The sequence below is a fragment of the Felis catus genome, chromosome E3 (assembly GCF_018350175.1).
Source record: "Felis catus isolate Fca126 chromosome E3, F.catus_Fca126_mat1.0, whole genome shotgun sequence".
Classification (NCBI taxonomy): domain Eukaryota; kingdom Metazoa; phylum Chordata; class Mammalia; order Carnivora; family Felidae; genus Felis; species Felis catus.
The window spans coordinates 12,649,682-12,666,569 of NC_058383.1; the positions used below are offsets into that span (position 1 = coordinate 12,649,682).

General features: G+C 45.1%; 1 long non-coding RNA gene and 1 other non-coding gene across 5 annotated transcripts in view; both read right to left on the reverse strand.

Annotated features, from left to right (window-relative positions):
• Window positions 1-16,888, reverse strand: part of LOC109495178 — a 117,071-nt gene that overhangs the window by 83,735 nt on the left and 16,448 nt on the right. For 3 of the 4 annotated variants that reach the window (XR_006591103.1, XR_006591102.1, XR_006591101.1), the window contains exon 2: window positions 6,535-6,574. The exons of the other annotated variant lie outside the window; for it this stretch is intronic. This is a non-coding gene — a long non-coding RNA (uncharacterized LOC109495178). The remainder of the gene's footprint in view (window positions 1-6,534; window positions 6,575-16,888) is intronic. 4 annotated transcript variants of the gene reach the window in all.
• On the reverse strand, window positions 6,773-6,882 carry LOC111558309. The gene has a single exon (XR_002739032.1). It is a non-coding gene; the product is annotated as a U6 spliceosomal RNA (small nuclear RNA).

Genomic DNA, 16,888 nt, shown 5'->3' on the forward strand with positions numbered 1-16,888 from the left:
TATCTGTTGGGAATAGGTTTTGTCGAGGATAGCAGAAAACCCAAATAATATCAACTGAAGCAAATTATACGTGTAGTTGCTCTCAAATAAAATAAGTCTGGAGGTTGGCACTCCAAGACTCACAGGGCGGCTCTATAATGTCATCGGGGACCCAAACGCCTCCTATCTTTCTGATCCATCATCCTTAGCACCTGGCCTCCGCCTTCCAGAGCACCTCGTATTCCAAAATGGCTACCAGGGCTCCATTAGTTGCACCCTCATTCCAGCAGGAAGAAAGAGAAAAGAGGAAAGGCAAGAGGAGGTGTCTCCCAACTGAGCCAGGCCCGGCTAGAGCGCTTTCCCTGAAACTCTAGTCCACAGGTACTACTTACAACTTATTGGCTACTCCTCCCTTCAAGGGAGGCTGCTAGGGAAATATAATCCCAGCTGGACATATTTTTGCCACCACGTAAACAGGGTTCAGGGCGCCCCAGGTGGCTCAGTCGGTGGAGTGTCTGACTCTTGACTTTGGCTCAGGTCACGATCTCACAGTTTGTGAGATCAAGCCCCATGTCTGGCTCAGCACTGACAGTGCAGAGCCTGCTTGGGATTCTCTCTCTCCCTCTCTCCCTTTCTCTCTCTCTGCTCCCCCCCCATTCTCTCTCAATACATAAACTTAAAAAAAAAGAAAAGAAAACAGGGTTCTATTGGTAAAGAAGAGAGTAAGTAGGCATATAACAGTCTCTTCCATGATAGATTAACAAACCAGGTTTAAACTGGTGATAGGTATTTTGAAGGAGGAAAAAAAATGCGATCAAAAAAATAAAAACAAAAGAAAGAAAGAAAACAGTGTAGCTTTACCCAGGGTAGGGGAGAAGGCCAGGTGGTGCTGGAATGATGAGAAAAAGTCCTTCATGGAGATAGCTGGGGAAGGGAACCCCAGGCAGAGGGAACGAGGAGGGCATCAAGGAAGGGAGCCCCCAGTTGGGGAAGCAGGGGGAGCAAGGAGGATTTGGCTGGAGATGAGGGCAGAGAGGCAGGGAGAAGCCAGGTCATGAAGAACCTTGCGAATTTCATCCCAAGCGTGTTGGGAGACAAGCAGGGGCTGAGAGACGAGCAGAAAGTGACATTACCTGAGTCTCCCTGAATCCTGTCATTCTGGGGGCTGAGGCTTGAAAACTGGTTTGTAGAGGGATAAAAAAGGTGCCCAGGAAGGAGGCGGACTCAGACATCCAGACAAGAGATAACGGCGCTAGACCCGTACTGGGAGGGAGAGGCTGTGCTAAAAATGCCACCGCAACGAGAAACCATGAACTTTTGCTGCTGCAAAAAATTGCAGCAAGGATGAAGTTTCGTTAAACCCCATTGGCCTTGATGGGTAACTTTTGCTTCCAGAGTTTGGCTGCTCATCTGCAGCCTTAGAGAAAGTTGGGCTTTTCCAGAATCGGAGGCTTGCTCGGAGAGTATGATTGATGGGGGCCAAGGGGAGGCTGAGAAGGAAGGTTGTTGAGACCAGTCGTGAAGTGGGGGACACTGGACTCCTAGCGGGATGCAAAGGGAAGCGATAGAAGACACCCCACCCTGGAGTTAGTCGCTTCTTGTTCCTCACCTGCGGCTAATGCCTGGCTCCCGCCAGCTATGGGTACACGGCTGGGCTATCTGCCTGCCACTGGGTGGCCTGTACCACCTTGGTCTCATCTCTCAGATCGCCCTTGGCCTCATACTCTGCTGCCCACTGGTTGGTCCCGACCCCACCTCACCCAACCCAAGTGTTGGGCTCTCGAGCATCTCAGAAGAAAGAGAAAACTTGACTTAGAGAGTCCAATGGTTAAGCATAAGGGCTGAAGGCAGACCGTGAGTTCGAATCAAGTTCCTTTACACTCAGCTGTGTCACTGTGAAAACTTACTCAACGCCTTCCTGCCTCAGTGTCTTCATCTGTAAAGCGAGGCTGTTAAGATCTACCTCAGGAAGCTTGGGTGGCTCAGACAATTAAGCGTCAGGCTCCTGTTTTCGGTTCAGGTTATGATCTCGCAGTTCATGAGTTCGAGCCCTGAGTCAGGTTCTGTGCTGACAACGCGGAGCCTGCTTGGGATTCTCTCTCTCCGTCTCTCTCTCTCTGCCCCTCCCTTGCACATGCGCTCTCTCTCTGTCTCTCAAAATAAATAAATAAACTTTAAAATATATAAGACCTACCTCCTAAGGCCCTTGTGAAATTCAGACGACTTCATGAAAAGCACTCAGAAGATTACATAGCACACAATAAACCTCCCAATTAAAGTTATTCAGTGTTTTCTTATCATCTTGCAGCACGACTCAGAGTGAATCCCACTCCCTCCTCAAAAACCCCTCCCCACCCCAGCCTCCATTTATACAACTTTCCCCGGCTCATCTTGGGTTTGCTATTCACAACACGGAGTCTGCGTCTTACGACACGCTGTCCTGTTCTCTAATTGTTGGTATCGCTCAGCTTGGCACTTGAACCCACACTAATTACTGTATGCTAATATATAAAATCACACCCCGTCCTGATCCTTCACGTGCTTGTGCCTTAGCGCTTCTCTCCGATTCTTGGAGGGGATTCCCGCAAACCAATGGTAGCCCCCACCCCAGCACCTTCACGCTAAACGGTGCAGCGCTAAACAGCGGGTACAGATGTCTTAAGTACCGGGTACTGACAGGGGGCTTTCCATCTGGAGGACTCCAGTAATCCAGCGCGTCAAGGAACCTAACGGGAGTGGAGGGATGCTTCGGAACGAGAACCGACATCTAAATCTCTGGTTAAGCCAACCGTTCTCTGGGCAGGGCCGATGCTGTCCTGAGGAGAATACTGTCTTGCATTATCTTCTTAAACGCCTCCAAATGCCTCAGGAAGTGGTCTGACCTAGTCAAGGTGAAAAACTACAACGTTCGGGGCACCTGGGTGGCTCCGTCAGTTATGCGTCCGACTCTTGACGTCAGCTCAGATCATGATCTCCCGGGCTGTGGGATCGAGCCCCGGGTTGGGCTCTGTGCTGACACCGCGGAGCCTGCTTGGGATTCTCTCTCTCCCCCTGCCCCTCCCCGGCATGCTCTCTCACTCAAAATAAATAAACTTTAAAAAAAAAAAAGCAATAAAAAATAAAAACTATGACTTTAGCCTGATCCTCAGGCCTCTTGGTCCAGTGGGGGGGTAACTGGCCCTCAAAACAAACTCTTCCAGACCCTCAGCCCAGGGCGTCTCCCCCGATAAGGAGGAAAATTTCCGAGCGGAACTTAGGGGCCCGCTGGGAAGCTAACCTGCGCACAGCCCGCCTTAGCTGAAGAAGGAGCCCCACACGGTCCGATAAAGAACTTCTAGAGTGCAGGGCAGTATGCTTGGCCGCCAGAGGCCTCGTCTCTGCACGGCCTCTGAACACAGCCAGTGCTGCTGAGGAGGGGTGCGGAAGAGAGATCAAGAACCGGAATCTGCAGCCAGAATGCCCACGCTCCAACCACAGCCCGACCGCTCACTGGCTGCGTGACTTTGCGTTCCTTTCACTTCCCTGCGCCTCAAATCCTTCATCCGGAAAGGGGTCACTAGAACAGCTTCCAATGCTTACGTGTTTTAACGAGGATGAAAGGGTTGTAAATGATCATAGAGCTCGGGACAATGCCTGGCTGTAAACATTATCCAAGTGTTTGGTAAATAATTTTGAATTGCATATCGTATTTATTCGTGTGTGTGTGTGTGTGTGTGTGTGTGTGTGTGTGTGTGTGTGTGTGTTGAGCATTCTAGGACCTGGGAAGGTAAAAGAATGTCTTGCCTTTGAGAAACTCACGGTTTTTTTTAATAAATAGGCTGGGTTTAACAGCTCTGGGAAAGGAACTGGTCAAGTTCCTGCAAGAATTGAAGAAAGACAGGGAAGGAAAGAAGGAAGGAAGGAAGGAAGGAAGGAAGGAAGGAAGGAAGGAAGGAAGGAAGGAAAGGAGGGAGTGAGGGAGGGAAGGGAGACAAGAGAGGGAGGGAGGAAGGAAGGAAGAAAGGAAGGAAGGAAGGAAGGAAGGAAGGAAGGAAGGAAGGAAGGAAGGAAGGAAGGAAAGGAGGGAGTGAGGGAGGGAAGGGAGACAAGAGAGGGAGGAAGGAAGGAAGGAAGGAAGGAAGGAAGGAAGGAAGGAAGGAAGGAAGAAAGGAAGGAGTGGTAACCTCAGAGGTAATAGGAGAGGCCAAGCCAAGCCAGCATCTGCAACTGAGTAGGATACCAGGTGCAAGGGGGAAGTTGAGTGATTCTCGACCTTACCTTGCATCTAAATCACCCAGGGGTGGGAGGAGCTGTTAAAATCCAGATTCCCAAGCCTCCCCTCCAGAGTTTCTGATTCAGTAGGTCTGGGTGAGATATGAGAATCTGCATTTCTTTCTTTTTTTTTTTTAATATTTATTTATTATTTTTGAGAGACAGAGAGAGACACAGCATGAGCAGGGGAGGGGCAGAGAGAGAGAGAGGGAGACACAGAAGCAGGCTCCAGGCTCCGAGCTGCCAGCACAGAGCCCAACGTGGGGCTCGAACACACAAACCAAGAGATCATGACCTGAGCCGAAGCTGGATGCCCAACTGACTAAGCCATCCAGGCGCCCCAAGAATCTGCATTTCTAGTAAATTCCAAGGTGATGCTGATGCTGGTCTGGACACCCACTTTGAGAACAGCTGCCTTCCAGAATCAGAAAGAAGCATGGGCATAGACCCAGGACTATGAAACGCCCTGGCACTCTCTGGGGAGAGAAAAGTAGATTGGCATGATTGGACCCAAAGTGGCAAATGACAGCGGTGGGAAAAGGAGACAGGAGCTGTTCCCACAGCGAAGACACTTGGGCGAATCCTTTCCACTTGGAGGTGCTTTGGAAGTTTATGGTCTTGGGTGACATGATCAGCTTGTAGTTCCAAAACTATCATTCTGGCATCAGTGTGCAGAACGTACTAGAACAGAGGGAGACTAGACAAGGGAGAAGGGCCATTAGAAGCCAGAGGACAATAACAAGGCCAGAGCTGGTGTGGCTGCAGTGTGGGAGGAGGAAAGAAACAGCAGTCTTGGGGCACAGAACTGAGCCAATGGGCAGAAGCCTGTACGGGATGTGAGGGAGAAGGAAGGACTAAAAGCTACTCCAAGCTGTTCCTCTCTGATGCAGGGGTGGAGGAGATCCTATCGACTGACAAAGGAATGCAGGGGACAGAAGAGATCTGGGGAGAAGAGAACGTCATAAATTCCATTTACAAGGTCTCTGTGGCATCCAGGGTGCCCATTAGGCAGCTAGAAATCCAGGTCTGGAGCTGAACAAAGAAGCCAAAAGTACAGCTGGGGGGCTGGGCACCTCTGTACGCAGGTCCGGGTTCGATCCAGGCTGTGGTAAGATGGCCAAAGCCGGCGTTGGGCGGGGAGGGGGGCGGGGATTAACTGAGGAAAGAGACAGCACAGAAACTTGACCTCCCTACTTCAAATGGGCTTGGCGATGGAAAAGCAAGAAAAGAGACAGCGAGAAGGAGGAAGGCGTGTAGAAGTTACAGCCCAGCAGGACTTAACAACGAGTCTGTAGCATCCTGGTGCCAGCGATGCCGTGTCTCCAGCATCACAAAGTCTTCTGACCACACCACGCTGAAGGGCAGGTGTCGGTGCTGATCACTGTCTGTTCCCAGGTCCATTGGCTGTCCTTCCCCGTTCAGCCCCAATTCCACCAGTTACACCTCCCAGGCTCCTTTGCCCAGCGGCTTCTGGTTAATTTCTGCCAAAGAGAGGCACTGGCCCGAGGCTGGAGGGAGGAGAGCCTTCCTTCCCCCCTCCTCCTCCCCATCTCTGCCTTCTGTGGCTCCTCGTCAGACCTGTGCTTACGGTTCCCACCAGGCACCCAACACCTCACAAGGACTTCCAACTTCCCGAATGTATTTCCCTCTATTGAACTGGCTGGTGAACCCTCAGTAGCCCTGGCTGGTGGCCGCTTGATAAACATATGCTAATGCATCACGTTCTCTCCCCCTAACTCATTTCAGTCTTCAGAATCCCATTCAGGCCGGGATTATCCAAGTTGATATTAACAAAGCCTTCCATTTAAAAGTTAAGGGGAAACATAATTTTAAAAGAAGCAGTGAGGGAAGATAAAGCTAAAATAAATAAATTGTAAAGCATAAAGCAGGAGAATGATAAAGTAGTTTAAATGCTGTTTTCTTGATAAGACTCTGAAAATAAACAAACTTCTGACAAATATAATTAAGGGAACATTTTTAATTAGAAATGAGGAAGGAGATAGAACAAAAATGGAGAAAATAGATTTTTTCCTCCAAATCCAATGAGGATGTTGTAGGCTAATAAGTGGAAATCTTCAATGAAATGAATAATTTCTACAAAAATATAGATTACTAAAAATAACTCAAGAAGTATAAATCTAAACAGAATAATAACCAAGGAAGAAATTGGGGAAATTATCTGATAACAACCTAAAAAATGTACTTGGTCCCAGCGTTTCCACAAGAACAATTTTCACACTTTAAAGAAGCAGATAATTCCGATGTTGTATAAAACATCCCGAGTGCGAAAAGAGATAAGAGTACCTTTATGTCCATTAGGCAAGCATGATCTTCTTCCTAAAGCCTGATAAAGGTAAAACACACAAAAAGAAAATTATAGTCACATATCACAGGGAATATGAATAAGAAAACTTAAATAAAACCCTCCCCTCTAAAAAGGAACTTGTTTTACTGTATTGCTTCAGATCTTTAGAGGCAAGATAAGTTCTAGGTTTTTTTTTTCCTTGTAACCACTTCACTGAGATATATTTCTTACACCATAAAAAATGTGGAGCACCTTACAAATGTGGGGGTCATCCCGGCACGAGGAGCCAGGCTAATCTTCTCCGTATCCTTCCAATCTTAGCATGTGTGCTGCTAACACGCCAGCACAAGGGATGATAACTTTATAAGTTAACTTGGAAGAGACTACAAAGGATGGGCAGATTGTACATTTTGAAAGTAAATAACCATTTGGCAAGGCTAGAACTAAAACCGAAGGGAAAGTATCATCTGGAGAAAAAGATTCACAGCAAATACGGAAAGGGTTCATTTCTCTGTTATGTGAAGAGTTTATGTATCTTGACACCAAAAACTTAAATCCCTAATATGTAAACTGGCAAAGAACTGAAGAAGACGATTCAAGAAAACAGAGACGCTATGAGTAAACAAGCATGTGGGGAAATGTGCAACTTCGTTTATAGTCGAGCAAATGTCCACCCAAATAATGCTGTAGCATCTTACAGCCACTACCTTCGAGGGACTTTAGAAATTATTTGGTATTAAGCATAAGAGACTCTTAAAAACTGAGAACAAACTGAGGGCTGATGGGGGGTGGGAGAGGGGGGAGGGTGGGTGATGGGTATTGAGGAGAGCACCAGTTGGGATGAGCACTGGGTGTTGTATGGAAACCAATTTGACCATAAATTTCATATATTGAAAAATAAATAAAAAAATTAAAAAATTAAAAATAAAAGAAATTATTTGGTATTACAACACGGCGGTGAACCTAGTCCCCTCACAAACCATTGGTTGCTGTATGATCTGGTATCATCTCTTGGTAATCCATACCAGGAACCGTCTTAAAACTCCATAATATATCCCTTTCTCCTAAGGGATTTATGAAGAATATAAAAAATAAAGGTAGAGGAGACATTCATGGCAACGCCACTCTGACAACCAAAGTCAGTAAATAAAAGATGATCTAAATGCAACAACAGAATTCTTAAGGAAGGGTTGTAATTATTGTTTTTAATCACAATAAAAATCACCGTTTATCAACTACCCTCAGAAACATCACTTCTTTGAGTCCTGAGCAGTCTCAGGAGGTAGGTAGGAATTACTAAGTAAGAATCAGAAAAAATACGTGGTTTGCCCCAAATCGCACAATCGGTGGCTTTCGAACAACCACTCCCAAATCCCATGGTCTTTCGATGTTAAAGGATGGGTATGAGCCTCTGCTCTGAGCCTCGGTTTCCTCATCCATGAAGGAAGGATGATGCAAATACTACAGAGTGACGATAAACTTTAAACGAAGCTCTTACATGGCTGTGAAACTCTTAGCACGGAGTGTAGCACACAGCCAGGACTCGATTATTAAGAATAATACTGTCTCTCTGTCTCTCTCTCTCTCTCAAAATAAATAAACATTAAAAAAATAAAAAATAAAGGGGAGCGCCTGGGTGGCTCAGTTGATTAAGCATCCAACCTCGGCTCAAGTCATGATCTCACAATTCATGGGTTCAAGCCCTGCCTTGGGCTCTGTGCTGACAGCTCAGAGCCTGGAACCTGCTTCGGATTCTGTATCTCCCTCTGTCTCTGCCCTCCCCCGCTCATGTGTGCTCTTTCTCTCTCAAAATAAATAAATAAACTAAAATAAAAGAAAGAATACTGACAATATAAAATTGTACCGATTCAATATGATTACAGCAATGTAAATAAACATCGTAAGTACACAAGGCCCAGACAGAATAAAGAATAATGAAAATGGGGGCAGCGGGAGCGAGGCAAGTGTATAAAAAAGCACTTTTCTTTGAGGTATTTTGGTTTTAGTACAACAGGTAGAAACCTGGAGGGAAACAAAATTAGAAGATACAAAATCTCCTCAAATGAATTGGCATTTGGGGGGGGGGGGATCCTAGTATGAAATCTGGGATCCCTGCATCTACAACATTTGAAATCCTAAACTCAGCACAAGCGCCCCCTGGAGACACCACGTGGTATGTGGGGACCGCTCGCAGATGCCCTGTTCCACTGGCCCAAGGGACCAAGGACGCGTGTATTGGCCCCAATAATATACTAATGCTAGTGACTGGATTCCTTAAAGATGAACTTTTTTTTTTTCTTAAAAAAGAGACTCAGAAGCATCTCAAAAAAAATCTCCAGGTAGTTGGGAATGGGTGCAAGTCCACTCCTGATGAACAGCAGCGTTCCAGGGGAGCGGCTTGGCAGTGAGGAAGGTCACCTTCAGGACCCAGCAGAAAGTTGTTACGTCTCCCTTTGGTCATGTGACCAGAATCTCCCCTCAGTGAGCAGGATAGACTGAGCCAGCATCAGCTTCCAGCTTTAAATCTGCCAATGGGAATAATTCCAACTCCTGGAGAGACAGGTGTCAGAGTAATGAGGGAGAGAGCTGGAGGCATGCCTTGGCTTTTCCTCCCAAAGGTCAGCAAGGTCCGAAAATTTCCACCCATTACAAAGGCATACATGGCAAGTTATTCTGTTCTCAGTTCCTGCATTCACCGGCTTGTGAAGGACAACTAGGATTAGGTGTAGCTGAGGGATAGAAAGGGAATCCATCCAGGCCGTGGTCTTGAGCTTGATTCATGAACAACTGTCTACCTGAGTCAGAACTTATGCGGCTAGTCTATGAGCTCCAAAAAAAGGAGTGACACGTTCAGCAAAGGATATAAATGAAGAAGGGAAATGTCAGGGGATGACCCAGAGCCCGGTGTGACCAGAGGCTGAATCCCACCGAGCTCAAACTCCTATGTCCACGTACCTACTCCCCTTGGGATGCCGAAGAGGCACCTCAAATTTAATGGCGAACACCAAGCTCCCAGGCTTTGCCCTCGCCTGCTCTGCCAATAGCCTTCCCGTCTCAGGTAAGAGCAACGCCATCCTGCCAGGCCCTCAGACTCCTCTCTCTCTCATATCTCACATCCAATCCATCAGAAAACCCCACCCATGTGCTCGTTCTACAAGACATATCCCAATTCCTCCCCCCTTGTCCTCACCATCATTACCACCATCCCAATCTAAACCAGCACTGTCCCTTGCCTATCTTCCTGTTAGCCTCTTAACTGGTCTCCCCACTTCCACTTTTGTACCCCACTCACTCTGTTCTCAACACGGCAGCCAGAGGGATCCTCTGAAAATCAAAGTGACACGACACCTTAAAAAACAGATCAGTCAAAGAACTAATAAATTGGATTTTGCCAAAATTAAGATCTACCCTTCAGAAGACATTGTTAAGGGGCGCCCGGGTAGCTGAGTTAGTTGGCTGAGTGTCCAAGTCTTCATTTTGGCTTGGGTTGGGATCCCAGGGTCCTGCAATCAAGCCGTGCATCAGGCTCCATGCCGAGTGGGGAGCCTGATTGGGATTCTCTCTCTCCCTCTGCCCCTCTCCCCAACTCTCTCTCTTTCTCAAAAAAGAAAAAAAAAGAAATAAAATTTAAACAACAAGCGACAGATCAGGAGAATATTTGCAAAGCATGTATCTGACCATGGACTTAAATCCAGAATATGTAAAGAACTCTCAAAGTTCAAAAATAAGAAAATAAGCCACACAATTTAAAAACTGGGCAAATGATTTGAACAGACACTTGATCAAAAAAAGATATCTGGGTAGTAAATACATCTCAACACGAATAGTTGTGAGATAATGCAAATTACAACCACAATAAAACACTACTACCCTGGGAATGCAAGCTGGTGCAGCCACTCTGAAAAGCAGTATGGAGTTTCCTCAAAAAACTAAAAATAGAACTACCCTACAACCCAGCAATTGCACTATTAGGTATTTATTCAGGGGATACAGGTGTGCTGTTTCGAAGGGACACATGCACCCTCACGTTTATAGCAGCGCTATCAACAATAGCCAAAGTATGGAAAGAGCCCAAATGTCCATCGATGGATGAATGGGTAAAGATGTGGTACATATATGCCATGGAGTATTACCCGGCAATCAAAAAGAAGGAAATCTTGCCATTTGCAACTACGTGGATGGAACTGGAGGGTATTATGCTAAGTGAAATTAGTCAGAGAAAGACAAAAATCATATGACTTCATTCATATGAGGACATTAAGAGACAAAACAGATGAACATAAGGGAAGGGAAACAAAAATAATCTAAAAACAGGGACGGGGACAAAACAGAAGAGACTCATAAATATGGAGAACAAACAGAGGGTTACTGGAGGGGGTGTGGTAGGGGGGACGGGCTAAATTAAGAGTCAGATGCTCAACCAACGGAGCTACCCAGGCGTCCCAGAGCAGCTTCATTTTTAATAGCCAACAACTGGAAATGATCCAAACCTCCGGAGAAACCGGATAAAAAAATGATGGTATGCCCATACAATGGAATAATACTCAAGAATAAAAAGGAATGAACTATTGACACCACATGGATGAACCTTAAAATAATTATGCTGTGGGAAAGAGATCAGGCAAAAGAAGAGTACATATTGTATGATTCCATTTATGTAAAATTCTAGAAAAAAAATCTATAATGACAGAAAGCAGATCAGCGGCTACTTAGGGACAAGTGACAGGGAAGGAGAAGAGAAGCAAAAGGGAGAAATCACAAAGAAGGATGAGGATATTTTGGGGCACACAGGATGTGTTGACTGCCTTGATTTGGGGGATGGTTTCACAGATTGTATCTATCTATATACATAAATATACATATATAAAAAATAGATTATATATATTATAGATCATACATAAAATAATATTACATTTTAGGTATTATATTTTCTAAGTTATATGATATATATTTATATATTATATTATATATAGATTATAATACATTATAATATTATAATATAGTTATAATCTAGATCATATATAATTCATATATAATATATACAGATTATATATTATATAAAATTTTATATATGATAATATGTATGTAGATTTTATATACTTCTCTATGTAAATGTATTTATAGAAGCACACACATGCCAGAAGTTATCAAATTGCCGCAGGCAACAAAAGTAAAAGTAAATAAATGAGACCTCATCAAAAGTAAAAAATATCTGTGCATTAAAAGACCCAGTCCAATCAACAGAGTGAACATGCAACCTACAGAATTAGAGAAATATCCATACATCTGATACAGGATTAGTATCCAGAATATATAAAGAACTTCTACAATGCAACTACAAAAAAACTATATATATTATATATAAAATATATATAATTTTATTTATTTTACATTATATATATATACACACACACACACACACACACACACACACACACACACACATACATACACAAATAACCTGGTTAAAATTGGGCAAAGGACTTGAATAGACATCTTTTCCAAAAAGGTATACAAATGGCCAGCAAGCACATGAAAAGGTGTCCAACATCACTCATCATTAGGGAAACGCAAATCAAAACCACAATGAGATACTACCTCATACCCATTAGAATAGCTACTGTTTAAAACAATGTAGAAAATAGCAAGTGTGTTTAAGGATGTGGAGAAGTGAGAACACGTGTGCACTGTTGGTGGGAATGTAAGATGTTGGAGCTGCTATGGAAAACAGTGCAGTGATTCCAAAAAAAATTAAAAATGAAATTACCATCTGATCCAGCAATTCCACATCGGGGTTTATACCCAAAAGAATTGAAAGCAGGGTCTCTAAGAGATATTTGTACACGCATGTTCATAGCAGCATTATTGCTAACACTTAAATCATGGGAGCAACGCAAGTATCCACTGACACATGAATGGCTAAATAAAATATAATATATCCAAATAATGGAATATTATTCATCTAAAAGCTGGAAACTGTGACACATGCTACAACATGAATGAACCTTAAGGACATTATGCAAAGTGAAACAAGACAATCACAAAAAGACAATGTATGATTCCACCTGTAGGAGATACCTAGAGTGGTCAAGTTCATCATCAAAAAGCAGAATGGTGGATGCGGGCAGGTAAGGGGAGGGGCAAATGGAGAGTCCTTATTTAATGGGTATAGAGTTCTAGTTTGGCAGGATGATATTGGTTGTACAACATGAATGGTCTCAACACTAATGAATTCTACATGTAAAAGTGGTTAAGATAGAAACTTCTATTATGAGTATTTTACCATAGTTCAAACATTTTTTAATTATCAAATTGTGCGTTTCAAACATGTGGAGTTTACTGTATGTCACTTTTATCTCAATCATGCTGTTTTCAATTCATTTTATTTTATTTTTTAAAATTAAATAGGACCGGGGCGCCTGGGTGGCTCAATTGGTTAAGCAACCGACTTCGGCTTAGGTCAGGATCTCGCGGTTTGTGAGTTCAAACCCTGCATCGGGCTCTGTGCTGACAGCTCAGAGCCTGGAGCCTGCTTCGGATTGTCTCCCTCTCTCTCTGTCCCTCCTCCACTCATGCGCTCGCTCTCTCTCTCTCTCTCTCTCTCTCTCTTAAGAAAAAATAAACATTAAAAAAAATTTTTTTTAATTAAATAGGATCATATCCTTTCTCTGCTCCAAACTTTCCGTGGGCTTCCCATCCCATTCAGAAGAAAAAGTCAAAGGTGTCAGAATGAGGCCCTAAGATGATCTGGCCCTGAAACCAACATACCCACCCCCACCCTCTCCCCACCCCAGCTACCCTGCTTTCTTCCTGTTTCTCAAACTCACCGGGTACACCTTCAGGACATTTCCAGGTCCTGCCTGCTTTGCCTGGGAAGCTTTTCCAGGCTGAGGCTCTCTGTCCTCAGCTCTTTCAAGTCTTTATTCAAATGTCCCTCCCCCTCCCAGTGGGACCTCCCCTGACCTGGTGTTTACAACTGGAATGCCTCCCCATGCCATAGGTCCCAGCCCCCTTTTCTGAGTTATTTTTCTATTTAACACTATTTCTACGATCACTGTTTAATGTACCACATTTTACTTATGTATTCTATCTGTGTTTCTACCCACCAGCATTAAGCTCAGAGAGACAGGGACCTTTTGTGGTTTTGTTCATTGATTACATCCCCCCGCAACTGTCCGGTGCCTGGCACATAGTAGGTGCTTGATAAATTTGTTGAATAAATGAATGAATGAGTGAATGAGTAAAGGAAGGAAGGAGGAACATTATATGACCTTGACAACCAGGCCTAAGGATCCTTTACGAGGGCACCCAACCCACTCTATATAGCGGGACATCTGTCAAGCTTTATGATTTAAAAAGCACATTGTTGGTGCCCCTGGGTGGCTCAATCAGGTAAGCATCCGACTTGGCTCAGGTCATGATCTCGCAGTTTGTGAGTTGGAGCCCTGCACTGGGCTCTGTGTGAACAGCTTGGAGCCTGGATCCTGGTTCGAATTCTTTCTCTCCCTCTCTCTCTCTCTCTCTGCCCCTCCCCCCCAAAACTAAATAAACATTAAATAAATAAATAAATAAGTAAGTAAGTAAATAAATAAATAAATAAAAGCGCTTTGCACAGACTTGACCCTTTCTGACCCTCACGACGGTGCTCTGGTATGATGTCCTTATCCTTGTCTTTCTTACATAGAGGTGGAAGCTCAAAAAGGCTAACTCGTTGAAGATCAAGGGGCCACAAATGGGAGAGCCAACGTTTAAACCAAGAATTTGCCACCAGCCGCCGAGCCCCATGCTGCCGCCCTAAGCACGTCCATTTTTTTCAACTTTCATAGTCTTTCATTTCACTCATAATGGCATTGCTGACAGATTTTAACAGTTCAGTAGTTAACCCTTGTCCCATAAATTTCTATTTGTCACACCCCAAACTCGATACTTGAGAAGGCTACCCTTCTGGTTTTTAAATGGAAATTGATGAGATCGTGTGCAGGAGCTGCAAACCCTCTCCTGAATCTCTCCGTCTACCTTGAGGCAAAAATAGAAAAGTCAGAAGCACCCAGAGCTGCGGGTCTTTGCCACTCCAGCACGGAATCGAGCGATCGTATGCCGGCATCGCCAGGCCCTGGCACCCCCACACTTCGAAGGTCAGAGGCTTGGTTGGACAGCCACAGCGTACAAAGAAAGGAGTCCAGCTGGAGACACCCATTTGTGGAGAGCACTCTCCCCTCGCGGCTCGAGGTGGCCTGATGTCTCCGAGCGTCCAGAAAAGAACACAAACAAACAGATTTTTATGAGGTCTGTAACCCAATTGACAGAGGCGAGCTCTCTCAGCCTGGAAATGTCCCTGCTCTGAACCAGTTGCCTTGCCAACAAGCCACATGTTTCCACTCTGCAGAATCCAATTTCTGAGCAACGTGACAGTGACAGGCCCAGAGACATGATACACAATTCCAAGGTGCCTTTGAACACCTGCTGAATAGGGAAGAACAGTGTAGGTCCCTGGAAGTACTTAGCAATATGGGACGGATACAGGTCATGCCCGGTTTGTGCAACAGCCCCACCTACCCCACTCCACCCGGCTCCGACAGCTTGCAAATAACAGATAAACCAAGGCCAACCCAAGTGCTTTATTGCCATCATTATACGCATCGCAGACACCTGCATGGGATTCGCTCTTTAAATATATTAAGCGATTTAATCCGCATGACAACCCTATGAGGGAGGTATTATTATTAGCTAATGAGGGAATGGAGATAGACATAAAAGGGTAAGTAATTTACCCTCATTCAGAGCCAGGATTCGAACCTAGTCAGTCCTCCTCCAGAGCCCACCCCCTTAAATACTCTGTTATACTGTCATTCTCTACTATTCCTTAACTGGTGAAGCTGAGAGTTGTCCTAGTTATCATTGCTGCGTAACAAAGCACCCCAATAGTTTATAAGGTGAAACACCCATATTATGACGCTCATGGATAGTGTGGGCCAGGAATTTGGACAGGGCACAGTGGGGACAGCTTGTCTCTGTCCACAAGGCCTATCTGGGGCATCAGCTAAAACAATTCAAAGCAGAGAGTAACTCAACAGCTGGGGATCATACCATCCGAAGGCATCTTCACACACATGTCTGGCAGTTGATGCTAGAGTCCCACTGTCACCCCAGATGAGTGTCTCTCCTGGAACACCTATGTGGAGCCCCTCTGTGTGATCTGAGCTTCCTCTCTGCATGGTAGATGGGTTCCAAAACAACTGTCCCCAAAGGTACAAAGTAGGTCTGTCAATTTCTTTTTTTTTAAATTTTTTTAACATTTATTTATTTTTGAGACAGAGAGAGACAGAGCATCAACGGGGGAGGGTCAGAGAGAGAGGGAGACACAGAATCCGAAGCAGGCTCCAGGCTCTGAGCTGTCAGCACAGAGCCTGACGCAGGACTCGAACTCACGGATCGTGAGATCATGACCTGAGCCGAAGTCGGACGCTTCACCGACTGAGCCACCCAGGTGCCCCTAGGTCTGTCAATTTCTTAAGACCAAGACCCAGAAAGTGGCACACTATCACTTCCACCGTATTCTATTGGTCAGGAAGTCACAGAGTCCGGATTCAGTGGGAGGGCACACAGACCCTACATCTCAAAGAAGTCTGGGGTCATCATTTAAATGGACCGATGGGACCATTTGGTCCGACCTCTTCAAGCTGTAGCTGGACAATCGAGCTCAGAGATGTTTAGTCATTTGTCCAAGATCACATAACTTGGAAGTGGTAGTGATAGGCCAGCACCCAAGTGTTTTCATGCCCTGTCACTCTACACCTCTGCTTCTCACTTGACTGTACATTAGACTCACCTGGGGAATTTTTTAAAAATGCTGATGCCCCGGTTCTACCTGCAGAGATTCTGATTTGTTGGGAGTGCAGCCTGGCCATGGGGGCTTTTAGAGCTCTCTAGGGACTTGCAGCCCAGGCATGGGCTTTTTTAGAGTTCTCAGGGGAATTTCATCTGCAACAGTGTGAGAACCACGCTCTGTGCAATCCCCCAAGACGGCTCCATGAGGATAACACCCAAGACTGTTTCACCATGGCTCGCCATTTACAGAATCTTAGCCTGCTGTGGGGACATTTCCACAAAGAACAGATTTATGACACCTTCACCTGGTTCACAAACTTCATCCTGAACCATCTGTCCTCCTCCTTCTTGCTAGCTATCTTTATTTCCTCAGCTCCTGCCTCTCCTCCCCCTCAAGTACCCCTCAGGAGCAACACTTTTCTTTGAACACTCAACTCCCCACCTGAGTCAAGTCCACTCTTGGCCATTATTTGCAAAGGCCACGAATTTGGTTCTGCCACAGAGCCTGCCTGGGATTGTCTCTGC